General features: G+C 38.0%; 1 protein-coding gene and 1 long non-coding RNA gene across 2 annotated transcripts in view; one reads left to right on the top strand and one right to left on the bottom strand.

The window, feature by feature from the left end:
• SMC2 (structural maintenance of chromosomes 2) overlaps positions 1-14946 on the top strand; it is a 436171-nt gene that overhangs the window by 376448 nt on the left and 44777 nt on the right. The window lies entirely within an intron of this gene.
• LOC134736292 (uncharacterized) lies at positions 7877-12935 on the bottom strand. The gene is made up of 2 exons (XR_010120204.1): positions 12118-12935; positions 7877-9608 (listed from the first exon to the last, which is right to left on the bottom strand). It is a non-coding gene; the product is annotated as an uncharacterized lncRNA (long non-coding RNA).

The following is a 14946-nucleotide window of genomic DNA, read 5'->3' as shown; positions in this document are numbered from 1 at the left end:
AAGCAAAATAAGGAAAATTATCCCCAGTAAACTAAATAAGAAGGCTTTCCATGAACCAGACCAATGTTGGAACTGAGCTGATATGGGATTGCTAACTGATTCCAGTACATACCCAGATGTAGAATACTGATCCGGATTTTTACATTACCCATCTCTCTTGTTTCTTCTGAGCTTCAGCCAGAGATCACTAGTTGGTTTACAGGAATAAGCAGGGTAAGTCCAAATTGCAACAACAACAACAAAAAACCCTCAAAAATAACTGATGAGACTAGAACCTAATAGGGTGCACAATAGTTTTAGAAACATGATTTTTCTCTTTCCAGTCTCCCATTTTTACTAAAGACAAATCATAGTAAGACCGACTTGCTTTATTATACTTGGCCTGATTATTTACATAAAGTGTAGCAAAAATGATTATTTTTCACGTAGGCTTTTTACATTAGTTTTAATGCAACTTTGTTCCATAGAAGGAATCTCAAATAAGACCTTTTTTAAAGCCAAGCCCAGACATGGGATTTTACTGTCAAATGCCTATGTGAGTTGGCTCCTCTTGAGGTCCTAAGATAACGTGGGGCTCCTGGGTCTGTCAGAAAATTACATTCTTTACATACCACAGGTCAAGAACCCTGTACAGGGACTTCGTAGACAAGCTATGAGGCCAGTCTTCCCAAGGGGCTTTTACTGGCTCTACAAGTTAAGCATGCCATTCCAGTCAAAGCCTTAGTAAAATAATCAGTTTTTCCAATTGTGTCCTGTTACAAAAGAAAACAGATTCTTATTGCACTTATGCAAATAACTATATTATCATAAGTTAAGAATACTCACAAATGGTTTCCAAATTCTGGAGAAATCAGGTAGCGAGAAACAGATATGCTCCAAATTTTGTTCACAGGAGTATACTTGTATTAGTCCATTTTCATACTGCTATGAAGAAATACCTGAGATTGAGTAATTTATAAACAAAAACAGGTTTAATAGACTTACAGTCCCCTTCCCACATGGCTGGGGAGGCCTCACAATCATGGTAGAAGTTGAAGGAGGAGCAACGGCATGTCTTACATGGTGGCAGGCAAGAGAGCGTATGCAGGGGAACTGCCCTTTATAAAACCACCAGGTCTCATGAGACTTACTCACTATCACGAGAACAGCACGGGAAAAACCCAACCCCATGATTCAATTGCCTCCCAGTGGGTCCCTCCCATGACACATGGGGATTATGGGAGCCACAATTCAAGATGAGATTTGGGTGAGGACACAGCCAAACCATATCAATACTTTACTCAATTGTTAAAAGCTGTAAATAGCTCAGAAGAAAAGTTTCTTGGCTCTGAGAAACAAAATGAAGGATCAGCAATGTTTTAAGCCAAAAGCCAAAAAAGATTACTTTAGGCTTCTATTAGTTCAGTCCATGCAATTAACTCCTGTTCTGCTTGATATTCATGAACAGTTCAGCCCTCCATGAGAGTTCTGAAAGTTTTTCCTCTATTATAATGTCACAATCTCCAAAGTTATCAGAAACCTGCATTCAAGAGCACCTGTCAAAGTCTTATAGCTGATTATAAACCACCTTTTGAAGAGGATCAAAATAAGATGGCAATTGTCCATGGATGACAAAAAGTCTTAGGACAGCCAATTGACAAGAAAATTTTGGTTACTTCTGTGGCATACAACAATTTTACATAATAATTATGACTATTAATAACATGTACTAAATCATATCAGAATTAATAGGAGTTTCCCATAATTTTGGAACATATACCTAAACATATTTACACAAATAAATATTTTACTCCTTAATAGAGGGAAGACTTAGCTTTCCAAACAAACTGACTCTTTCCTTTCCCTTCTTTTTCTTATAGTTTATTTAAAAGGCAAACAAATGTCTGACAATGATAGACTGGATTAAGAAAATGTGGCACATATACACCATGGAATACTATGCAGCCATAAAAAATGATGAGTTCATGTCCTTTGTAGGGACATGGATGAAGCTGGAAACTATCATTCTCAGCAAACTATCGCAAGGACAAAAAACCAAACACCACATGTTCTCATTCATAGGTGGGAATTGAACAATGAGAACACATGGACACAGGAAGGGGAACATCACACACCAGGGACTGTTGTGGGGTGGGGGGAGGGGGGAGGGATAGCATTAGGAGAGATACCTAATGCGAAATGATGAGTAAATGGGTGCAGCACAACAACATGGCACATGTATACATATGTAACAAACCTGCACGTTGTGCACATGTACCCTAAAACTTAAAGTATAACAATAATAAATAAATAAAATGCTTCCTGAGCACTTAAATAAAATTGTAACAAAATGTCTAACTATACACTTATTCATTGAATGTCCATCTCCCATATTAAATGAAAGCCTTGTAAGGACCATGTCTATTTTGTTGACTGTGAAATTTCTAGCATTCCATGTACCTAAGGCCTGGCATATAGTAGATACTCAATAAACATGTTGAATGAAAAATAGAAAAAAAAAATAAAATAAATTTAAAAAGGCAAACAAAAACATTTTAATATTTTTTAATATAACATGAAAATCTTGTTCAACAGAGAAAGCCAAATTTCACTTTTGCATTAATGCAGTATTGATGCCAAACCTAATTCTTAATAAAACCTTATAGACAAATCTATCCAATCTTAATCAGTTAGATCATAAGGTAAGATTCTCATAAACCTTTTATAACCCTTTAAAATTTTTTGTTAAAGAGCAGATCAGTGCTCTAAGAAAACCCTGTTGTGCTTTTATTCTAATGTTCAATTTATGAAAAAAACTGAATAATACCCCATTAATTTTAGCTAATATGTTCACACACAGAATTTCTTTTATAAGATTAATTGTTCACAAACCTTCCACAACTCATTTAAACCTTCAGCTTTTTTCTATCTACCTTGAAAAAAATTTTTAAGCCTCTAAACTAGGCCAAAAAAATACATATTCCCATGCCTTCTTATAATTTTTTACCAAAAACACATGTCACTGTCCTTACACACCTTGTGTGTAAAACTGTTTATTCAGCAGACTCAAACATTACAATGCTAACTGAGCAACTTTTATTTTCGGTGAAAAATCTGGTAAGTAAGGATTTTAATTATCTATCAGGTGTGGAGCCTAAGATACTAGACAGAAGTCCAGATAAGGTCTTTTTTCAGCATAGCCAGGGGGCATGGCTAACTCCACATGTTCCCATGCCTTACCTGGAATCTAATGGCTCCAAAGCAGGTAAGTTGAACAATTATCAAGTTAAAGAAGCAGTTTATGATATTAAAGCATTTGGCAAACCTAAATCTGACTGGGTTAATTTAGACCAAATGTCTTTATTTTATCAATAATCTTTAAAACTGTCTTTAATTCCTAAAGATCACTAAAGTCATGTGAACTAAAAGGCATTTGTTTTTATTTTTCTGACAATATTTGATTTAATTGCCTATTATCTTTAAACCAATTAATCAGAGCTCTTTTATATATAAACACGACACACACAACACATGTAAATATGCAGACAGACAGAAAATTCAGTACTTGTAAGATTTTCCATTTGCAACTTTCTTAATTGGATTGCTGGCTTTAGGGTGGAGCCCTTGGAAGAACAGGACTGGGAAAGCATGTAGTTTCCAGGGCCTAATAAGCAGGCACAGCAGGAAGGCAAAACAGAGCCCCAAAATTAAGGGTCCCATTTTTATATTAGATCCTGGATCCCCAAAGAAAAGAGGGAATCATGAATGAGATAATGTCCTTTGCAGGGACATGGATAAAGCTGGAAGCCATTATCCTCAGTAAACTAACAGAAAAACAGAAAACCAAACACCACATGTTCTCACTTATAAGTGGGAGCTGAACAACGAGAACACACGAATACAGGGAGGGGAACAACACACACTGGGGCCTGTCAGGGAGAGCATCAGTATAAATAGCTAACGCACGTGGGGCTTAATAACTAGGTGATGGGTTGATAGGTGCAGCAAACCACCATGGCATACGCTTACCTATGTAACAAACCTGCACATCCTGCACATGTATCCCAGAACTTAAAGTTAAATTTTAAACAAGAGGGAATCAACCCATCTCCCATGGGAGTCTTATCTCTCAGTGGAGAATGGGGACATTTTCATACTTTCTAGGTGGCCAAGAACATGATTCTGTAATCCAAACATGCAAAGTGCCAAGTATCTCCCCATAACTGCCATTAGCCATCCCCAAAAGTATATTTCCTACCTAGTTATTACACACCAAAGCTCTCTCATAATGCAAAGTGATTTCTGATACCCCTAAAAGTCAATACTGTCAGACATTGCAATGCAAAACAGAGGAGAGCCTTAGATTTTGAGAGGGATCTACCTGATTTCAATTTCTGGATTTTCATGAAGAAAACAGAGGTTTTTCCCCAAACGGGGTCTGCAGTGCCTCCTGTTTTTCCCAAGGAGTCCCAGGCTGTTAGAGCTTGAATATCCACTTTTAATTAAGCTGACTTTTAACCATAGCATTCTTTAAAAAACAAAAATCTCATTATCAGACTCTAGCCAGGCAAAACACAAATACTTATAGCTTTTGAACTTTACCAAAGGTAACGTCCCAAGTAGTCAGAAAAAGGAAAATTCAAGAAAAGAAGTCAGAAGTTGTTCTGCAGCACTGGGCAGTCTCCATCGCTTTTCCCAGAAGGAGTCTAGAGCAGCCAATTTTGAGCTTGCAAAGCCTTTTAACTGCTCAATATAATTTTTAGGGCTATAATATGAACCCCAAAGTTCCTGTCCTCTGGATGGCAGAGACAAACAGGAGTACTGCCACATGATTATAAGGTCAAGCTCCCAAGAACATAAAACAAGACAAGAGGGAAACTTCGGTTTTGTTTTTGTTTTGTTTTGCTTCAGGGACCTGAAGCAAAGTCTGTAAGTGACCAGTTTGATGGGCTGTCTTGAACAGCAGTCTTATAGGGTGTATTAGTCAGGGTTCTCTGAAGGTACAGTACTAACAGGATAGATGAATATATGAATGGGGAATTTATGAGGAGAATTGTCTCACACGATTACAAGGTAAAGTCCCACAATAGGCCATCTGCAAGCTGAGGGGCCAAGGAGCCAGTCCCAGTCCCAAAACCTGAAAAGTAGGGAAGCTAATAGTGCAGCCTTTAGTCTGTAGCTGAAGACCCAAGAGCCACTGGCAAATCACTGGTGTAAGTCCAAGAGTCCAAAAGGTAAAGAACTTGGAGTCTGATGTTCAAGGCCAGGAAGCATCCAGCATGGGAGAAACATGAAGGCCAGAAGACTCAGCCAGTCTAGTCTTTCCACATTTCTCTGCCTGCTTTTATCCTAGCCAAGCTGGCAGCTGAATAGATGGTACCCATCCAGATTGAGGGTGGCTCAGCCTCTCCCAGTCCACCAACTCAAATGTTAATCTCCTTTGGCAGCACCCTCACAGACACACCCAGGAACAATACTTTGCATCCTTCAATCCAATCAATTTGACACAGTATTAACCACCACATGGGGGCTTAAGCCTGTATTCTATCCTAAGATACCCCTCCTTCTGACAGAACAATATGGAAAGACAAATTTATAGCACAAAGTACACCAAACTCACTACAGCTTAAGACTAATAATGGGAAAATTCTTTTTCCTATTAATTAAAACTTCACACAGGAATAAACAGGGATGTTTACCATTCCTATAACTTGTTTGCACAGAGAGGCCAGAAGTCTGAATGGTAAGAAATTCTTACCCTTTTGCTGGCATGCCAGGCTTCTAGGTTCCCTTTCCCTGAGCAGCCCTAGTGACCTGTCTTGTGGCACCATAGCTCTAAGGGCCAAACCATAACACAAAGGAAAATCACCTTTTTCCATTTCACGAAACCATAGGCAAAAGCCTCTCAATTTTGCAAGATGTCACCCAAGAGATTGCATGGGGTAACCAAATTAACATCTTCCAAACCAGCCAGAGCAAAATAAATGTGACAAAACATACACATTAGCCACTCTGCTTAGCACCCAATACCAAACTGGCAAGGCTCAAACATGATTCTGGTCGGGCCTTGTCATCTTTGATCCACTTGAATTGGTGCGGAATGATCTTCTGACCAGGAGTTTCAATATGTGGATTCTGGGCAAACTGAAACCGCAGACAGTTGCCCTGAGTAACAGGAAAGATAGAAAAGAGAAAGGAAAGAAAGGGAGAAAAGCATTGCCTGCAGCAGGGTGAGGAAAACGAGGAGCTCAGGGAGGCCAGAGAAGACCCATCCATTGTAGCAACACTGAATCTAAAGTTCAGGTGGCCAATTGTCTCATCAGCTCTCAAGTTTCCCCTTTAGGGAGAAAATGCTCCCCATATCCAGTGATCCTATATATGCCTAATCCTGTGACCCACAGCCATCAGCTAACAGTGCAAGGCAGATTAATCCAAAGAGAATAATGGTTAATATCCCATAATGTCAAATCCATTTTTAACCAAGAAGGACTTTACTGAGAGGAGCTTCTAACCCCCTTAATCTTAGGAAGGACTCTAACCTTCCTAATTTGGGCCTTGAACCTAATTTCCATCAAGCGTCCTTGCCTTTTATTAAGAGGGGCCTTTAAGCTCTCTGTCTTAGGAGAGGCTCTAACTCTGCTAAGTTGGGCCTCTAACCCAATTCCATCCTTTAACCAGGTAAAATGGTTCCTACAACTTACCCAAAGTCATCCAATTGGTGCTCTAATCTATTTCTTTTGGTTAGGGAGTCTCTTAGTTTAATCTCATTGTGGTCACCGGGAAGATGTTACCAGAAAAGGGTCCTGATAAAGACTTTAAGCGAGGGTTCTTGGACCTCATGCAAGAAAGAATTTGGGGTGAGTCCATAGGGTAAAGTGAAAGCAAGTTTATTAGGAAAGTAAAGGAATAAAAGAATGGCTACTCCATAGACAGAGCAGTGGCATAGGCTGCTTGACTGATTATACTTATAGTTATTTGATTATGTGCTAAACAAGGGGTGTATTATTCCTGAGTTTTCCAGGAAAGAGGTGGGCAATTCCCAGAACTGAGAGTTCCTCCCCTTTTTAGACCGTATAGTGTAACTTCCTGACGTTGCTATGGCATTTGTAAACTGTCATGGCACTGGTAGGAGTGTCTTTTAGCATGCTAATGCATTATAATTAGCACATAATGAGCAGTGAAAACTACCAGAGGTTACTTTCGTCACCATCTTGGTTTTGGTGGATTTTGGCCAGCTTCTGTACCACATTATTTTATCAGTAAGGTCTTTGTGACCTTATCTTATGCCAACGTCCTATCTCATACTATAACTAAGAATGCCTAACCTCCTGGGAATGCAGCCCAGTGGGTCTCAGCCTCACTTTCCCCAGCCCCTATTCAAGACCGAGTTGCTCTGGTTCAAATGCCTCTGACACACCCATGGCTGAAGTCTATGTGGTTGTCCTGGTGTTAATTATTGAAGGATTCTGCCAAGGGGTAGGGAAATGTTAGAGAGTAAGCGTCTGGGCTGTCAGGTCTAACTGTCCTTTTCCCAGTAGAAATCCTCCCTACAGAATCAACCTTTTGTTATCTGTTTTAAGTTTTATTTTTCAGGGAAACAATTTTTTTATATTTTTAGTTAAAATTATTTGTACATAAATTTTATTTCCTCATGAGACTTTAATGTACTTGAGATAAAAAATTTAGGAAAATCACTAGAAGCCTCAATTTTCCCATTTGCAAAATGAGTGGCAAAAATTTTTCAAGGGCCCTTTCATCCGTATTACTCGCCAATTTTATACAACTCAGCCTAAAATTATAGGATGTCACAATTCTAGACAGGTTGAGTATACTTTATCTCTGGTTTCCGTATTAGTTTTCTGGCTGATATGCTGCCTATATCTTTTTGTTATTTTCAGGTAAAATAACTGCTCTGGAAAAGAAGGCAAGAAAGTAAAACAAGGCAGTTTCGCCACAGCCATCATCAGGAACTCAGGGGCAATTTGACTTAAAGCAGCTTGAAATTTTAAAAGAAAAACAGAAAATGCAATCTGTTTTCTCATTTGGTCTGTTTCCTCTTTAAACAAGCACACTCTATCTCTCTAAAGATTTCCCCCTAAAAAGGAAACACATTGCACAGCTTGACCTATATTTTAAATAACAATTAAGCTTCCAGTTAGAATGTATCTTCATCATAAATCTACTATAAATCCCCCAGTGTTCTATTAAATTCCCTTAGCCTCTTAAATAGCAGGATCCCAGTGTTATTTTCCCTAGCTATAAAATGCTGGATTAAAGCTTATTTATGAGTTTCATGAATAAGACAAATTTGATTGCCATTCACAGAGAAATTCTCACCAGGTTATTATATTCCTAGATCCTATTAACTAATAAAAATACAGAAACTAAAAATTACTCCAAATTAGTCATTCAAGTAGAAATGCTTGCAAGACTTCTTTGTATAAAAAGAAGATGCCACCAAACAGCACTATTAAGAACATTTCCTCCTATTGCTCCTGGTCATCACTGCTACCTCTGCTAAATCTAATCTGCTTTTTATAAACATTTATAAATCTACCTTTTAGCCTGCTATAGCAATCATTCCTGAGGGACATTGCATTTTCACTAGGAATTCACTCCTTATGGGCAGTGCCTAAAGCAGTTCAGATTTTATGTTCTTGACCTAAATCTGGGTACCCACTATAAATCCAAACTCGACAGAGAATGTCCAAGCGTCTGGTGAAATGGGTCATCTAGGGTTTCAAAGATTTCAGGGCTTCCGTAGTCACATGGACACATGGACAGGACAATTACTTGAGGCATGAAGACTGATAGGTACTCCTAGGGTAGTGTAAAATTGTTGCAAAAGGTTCTGCTTTATAATCAATAAAATAAGAATTGATATTCACTACAATATAAGCTCCATACAGCAGAAATTTTTGTAAGCACTCATTATTATTTGTTGAATGAGTGAATGGACTTTCATCTCAGCTCCGCTCCGTGATCAAAGCCTAGTTCCAAGATCCAGCTTCTTCATCTATGAAAAGGAAATTACCTGTATTACATGAAGTAACTTAGGAAATGTGTATGGAACTAAGTGTAGCACAAGTATAAATCAATATTTTAAGCAATAAAATTACTTTCTAATAATCATTATAAATAATTCAAGCTAAATCTGAAATAAAAGATTATTTAAATCCTTGAAAGGCAACAATGGGGAAAACTGTTGTTTAAAAATTGCAAGTGTTTTCTTTCTCTTAAAACGTGAGGGATTAAACTTTCAGGCACAAACACTTTTGGTTTTGTAAAGTCATCTGAATGGATACTCATTTACACAAATGTAGAACAATGGTTCCCAGTTGCAATAGAAATATTTTAGACATGTAGCAGCAAAGAAATGAACTGCTTTGCTTTATATTTTAACATAGTGACATTAACGTAAACAGGTTTATTTTAAAAATATCTTTCTTTTATTAGCATAAGGACAGAAATATGTTTTTAATACGTATGTACCTAGACCATTCCATGCCTTACGTTATTGCTTGTCCTTAAGAAATCGCATGAGTGTTTTCCCGAAGAAGTTGCCCACAGGAGATTGGGAGAGGATACTGGCAACGGCAGAAAAGACTTGGAGACATGATCTTCATCTTCTAATGACAAGGGACATAAAGAGAACATGATTTGGATTGCTGAAGCCTCACCTGAACTCCACTGTTGATTTCCTACAAATGCTGTTATTTAAAAACACATTCTCTAAATCTCAGAAATGTATTGATGCCACACATTATCATGGTCTGAAGACCCTCAGGAACCAAAGAGGAATCAAAACCACACTCTTATGAGTAGGGGTGGAGTTTGGAGAGAATGGACTATAGGGAGTAGGGAGACCAAAATAGAATGCACAGAAGTCTATGAATTCCCCATTTCCCACCTACCTATAATGGGATAGAGGTGGGAGTGGAAGTCAGTGTTTGGAGATAAGGCCAGCATGGGAAAGAGAAGAGAGATAGTGATCAAGGTAATTCCTGAGTTTCTATGCACACTGTTTGATGGAGTATGCATGTAATTACCTAGGAACTTAAATATGGGTAAAAATAACAGCAAAACAACAACAAACTTTCATCTGAAAAATCTGGAAAACAATAGTTTCTGGTTTGGAGAGAATGACCATCTTTATAATCTTTGTATGTTCATGTAGTCCCTTCAATTAACACTTATGGAGCACAACTCCGTCTCCAGAATTGAACTGGATGCTGGGTTTATAGACACTTACAAGGCAAGACCACTGACATCAAGGTGCTCACAGTGGGGGACAAACATATAAATAAATACATGTAACAGGAGTCTGTGTAATTCATAAGATAAAACAAAGGAGGGTTGGTAATTATACCTCGACAGCAACTAAGAAAGTGGTATCTGAATTAGATTCTTTCAACCCAAAACTGCAGCTGTTCATGAAGCATAGAAGTTTGTTTTTACTTTACGGGCAAAAAAAATTGCAACCAGAGGTAAAGAATATGGTGCCAAGAGCCCTCTGAAGCGTCCAGCTGGCATAAATATTTCATGGTACATTCCTCAGCCTACTATCATAGTGGTCACTGATGATATTACACAAATAGAATATGTTGATAATAGGGGTTTTTTTTAAAGTTTTCAATATTAGGTCATTGAGAAATGATCACTACAATGAACTCACTGAACCTTAAAATACTATTTTGTGAAATACATTGTATATTTTCAAGTATTTTTTCTTTTTTAAACTATCCTTTTCTTGTACCTTAATGAGTGAGCAGCAAATGAACCCCCGAACTTATTCATATTCAACCAATATTTATTAAGTATCTACTATGTGACAAGCACCAATATGTATCGCAAAGGTATGTCACAATGGGAATGGAGGTCAGAAGAAAAGTGTGGATAAAGGGTTAAGGGATTACGGAAGAGGTTGTAAGTAACTTGAGAAATGGATCAGATTTGGGGTTTAAATACATGTAGAAATACACAAGGGGGAGAAGTGAAGAGTCAAAGGGCATTTCAAGTTCACCATGTACAAAGAAAGAGATGGAGAAGTGAACACCAATGCTTCAGGAATGATGAAAAGATGGTGCATAAAATGCTCCATAACCTGCCTTCTGTGGATCTCTTACACTAAATCTTGCTACTTCTTGCATCATACATTTATCTTCTGTGCCACTGCCTGTGCAATCTACTCTATTTAGATGACTGCATTTCACTCTTCATTTCTCCTGGTTAATGTCTTTATACCAGTCTTCTCCACTCAACTATGGATTCCTTGGAGACAGGCACACATCTTATTCATCTTTGTATCCCAGCACATAACACAATTCTTGGCACAATGCAGGCATTCTATAAATGCCTATTGAATCCATTGATACATCTATCCACCAACAAAGTTAGAGAGCACTTTCTTTTGTCATTGGTTGGTGCATAAGTTCACAACCGTTAAAAAAAAAAAAAAAAAGACATGGTAATCTAAGGAAGAAAGCAGCAGATGAATCTGAGAAAGTAGGTTGGGAACAGACAATGAAAGGTCAGCCAGGCCACCTTAAAGAGGTTAGAATTAATTTTGTGTGTAATTTTCACCAAAGGTTTATATAGAGGGAAGAGGTACCATTTTTATATAGAAACATATATATATATATGTGTGTGTGTGTGTGTGTGTATATATATATATAGTAAAACTTTAGAGAGGGCAGAGTCTTGTTGAAGTAGAAGATTAAGTTAGGATATATTTGTTGACTGTATAGGACTGCAGAGTGGTGTAAGAAGTAGTGGAGATGTTAATTGCAGAAGCAGATCTTGTAAAACAAAAAATCTGAGAGTGAAAACTCTCTTTGAATCTAGTAAGAATTGAGTTTGCTAATAAAAAGGAACCAGTTGGAGGAGGATCAGGCAGATGTGTGTGGATTTGAAATAAAAAGTAACAATGGACCACCATGACAAGGAGAACTATGAAATGAGAATAACATTTGAGGAAGAGAAGTCAGTAATTATCCCCATAAAAGAAGGGGTATGACAAAGCAGATGAGAGGTGAGCTAGGTAGCTCTGGCTATTAACCAGCATGCAAGTGATAAAAGCCAAGGACAGCTGAAAAAACAGAAAGAAACGAATATGAAACAAGTAAGAATAGAACTTACTTTATGAGTAGTACATGAAAATTTTCTTTTTAAAAAAAGCTCTGTCACCAGGCTGGAGTGCAGCGGTGCGATCTAGGCTCATTGCAACTTCTGTCTGCCTCCTGGGTTCAAGCGATTCTTGTGCCTCAGCCTTCTGAGTAGCTGGGATTACAGGCATGTATCACCACACCCAGCTAATTTTTGTATTTTAGTAGAGATGGGGTTTCGCCATGTTGGAGCCAGGATACTCTCGATCTCCTGACCTCCTATCTGCCCACCTTGGCCTCCCAAAGTGCTGGGATTACAGGCATGAGCCACCGCGCCTGGCTGAAAATACTTTTTTAAGACCTAGTACCAGACTTCTTTAGAAAAGTAATCGCTGGTTTTTAGGAAAAGTGACTTTGAATAGAGAATGTGAGCTCTGTAAGGAAGGCTCGGGAGGAGCAAAACAAAGATCACTGATGTTCTTCACGAAAAGTAAATGAGAAGACCTCCTCCAACATGGTCGACTGAGCTTTCCTTTACAAACTCATAGAAATAATGGATAAAATATAATTATTGTTATATAAACCATATACAACCGTAAAAACAAAAAACAACAAAAAGGAAATTCTCAGTGCCCGAAATAAATTTTAAACATTGAAGAGCAGAAAGCAGAACAGATACTGCGGTAGCCCTCCAAAATTTTATACTTGGCTGTATGCCTCAGGAGCCAGTAGTTGAGTTTTAATGTCCAAGCACAAGGCTGAGCTTTGATGAGGCAGGTGAGCTGGAACTAAGCCCTTATGTAAAACCTGGAGCCTTAGGAATAGCCAGCTACTGGAACTGGAAAAAGGCAATCTACCAGTTTGGGGAAGCGATAAAGAAGTTTGTTCTTTGGGGCTTTGGATAGGGTGGAAAAAAAAACGTAAGGTACCTATGAGAAATCAAAACTGCAGCCCTGCAACAGATCTAAATTTACAGTATTTGCATAATTCAGGAGCCACAAACTGAGAAATTATCATTTGAAAATGTTTCAGATCTTTAAGAGCTACAGTATGCTGGCAGAAGCAAATGCGTAATTGTCTAAAGGGACTCTTTTGCAACTAAGTGCATAAGAGAGTCCCATAAACAAAACCACCCCATTGAAGAAGAGCACCACATGAGGAAATAAATCAGAGTAAGAGTCAGTGGAGGTTGTAAACAAGAGTTAGGAACTGAAAAGCTAAAAATAACAGAACTAACAGAAAAGAAGATAAAGACATAACTTGATTAAAAGGGCAAAATAATAGAAATCATAATGAAAGAATAGGCAGAATTCACAAAGAACCAAACAGAACATGTATTTTGGAAAACAATATTGTCACTGAAATTAAAATGAATGGGTCTAACCAGATCCCACTGGGTGAATGAATATAATAACCTCCTTTTCTATTCCTCATTTTAAATTATAATTAGCTGTGTTTCTTTGCAAGTTTGTCAAACAGGTTATATTCGGTGAACCCACAGTTCAAATAATATGGCGTTAGAAATAAAATACAGTCATGCGTTGCCTAACGACAAGTTCTGAGAAATGCCTCATTAGGCAATTTCATTGTTGTGCAAACATCATATGCTTACACAAACCTAGATATTATAGCCTTATGATCCTAGACTACAAACTTTTATAGCATATTACTGTACTGCATAATGTTGGTAACTGTAACACAATGTTAAGTGTTTGTGTTTCTAAACAGAAAGGGTAGTATGTTGCACTATGTTACATCACTAAGCAATAGGAAAATTTCAGCTCTATTATAATCTTAAGGGACCACAGTCATATAATGTAATTGGACATTGGAATATTATGTGGTGCATGAGTGTATTCAAAAAGTGCTGCCAGGCCACTGCCCTCCAGCCTGAGACAGAGGGAGACTCCTTCTCTAAAAAAATAAAAGTGCTGCTAGTCAATCCAATGTAAAAATACAAACTTTCTGTCATTATCAATTCATTTCCTTGAACCTAAAAATAATCTCTCAACAAAATGAGTCTTCCTTACTTCTGCAGTAAAGTCCTTTATTTTTTTCTTGTCCTTTGTCCCAAGGAGAAAGGATTCACTCGGGTCCCTGTGAGAAGAGCTTCTTTAGCACTCTAAAATTAGAAAAGCATACCCAGGAGAGAGCAGGTTCCTTCCAGTTCCCTAGGAGAGTAGAGCACCAAATCTTTCTCCTAGGTCTTGCTTTATGGCTGTATGTGTGTCCTTGCTGGTACTGACGCCTTCCATATACGGACCCAGACTCCACTAGCTGCCAGATTTCTGCTTGAAACACTGCCTGCTAGCGCTGAAGCTTTCAAACGATTTTAATCCGTGGTGGTGAAGCAAGAACACTGTTTTCTGTATACTGCATCTACTCTATATCTCTGTTTCTACCCCTCACATCTCCAAATTAGGAGGCTTTACTGGCTTTGTGCCTTGGTTTTTTCCACTCACCTGTGGTAATCTCAGGAGGCAGAGTTTCAAGTTAGTCATCAGTGATATCCTCAAGTCCATTTGTCCTATATTTAGCAGCAATTCCTTAGTGCTTCTGGTATGCAATAAGACTAAAACTGATAGAGATCTCCACCTTTATAAGCATTTTTCATTTTAATCAATGGTCTTAATGGGTGTAGTTAGATCTGCACATTCCTCTAATCACACAGAAGTCCTTATCCAACAACAGTGCATTTGTATATGTTTTCATTCATTTGACGCTAAGTATATCAGCTAGTTGTTAAAGTGCAAAGACTGTCTTAACATATATTTCCATACCAAAAATCACTTTATTTCACAACTTGACAAAGTCCACATTAGGATTTGTTGGTAAATTAAAATTCTTTACTCACAAAATGATA

Source organism: Symphalangus syndactylus, chromosome 3 (assembly GCF_028878055.3).
Source record: "Symphalangus syndactylus isolate Jambi chromosome 3, NHGRI_mSymSyn1-v2.1_pri, whole genome shotgun sequence".
Classification (NCBI taxonomy): Eukaryota; Metazoa; Chordata; class Mammalia; order Primates; family Hylobatidae; genus Symphalangus; species Symphalangus syndactylus.
Note: the sequence above shows the minus strand (reverse complement) of the source record. Positions and strands in the feature narration are given on the sequence as shown.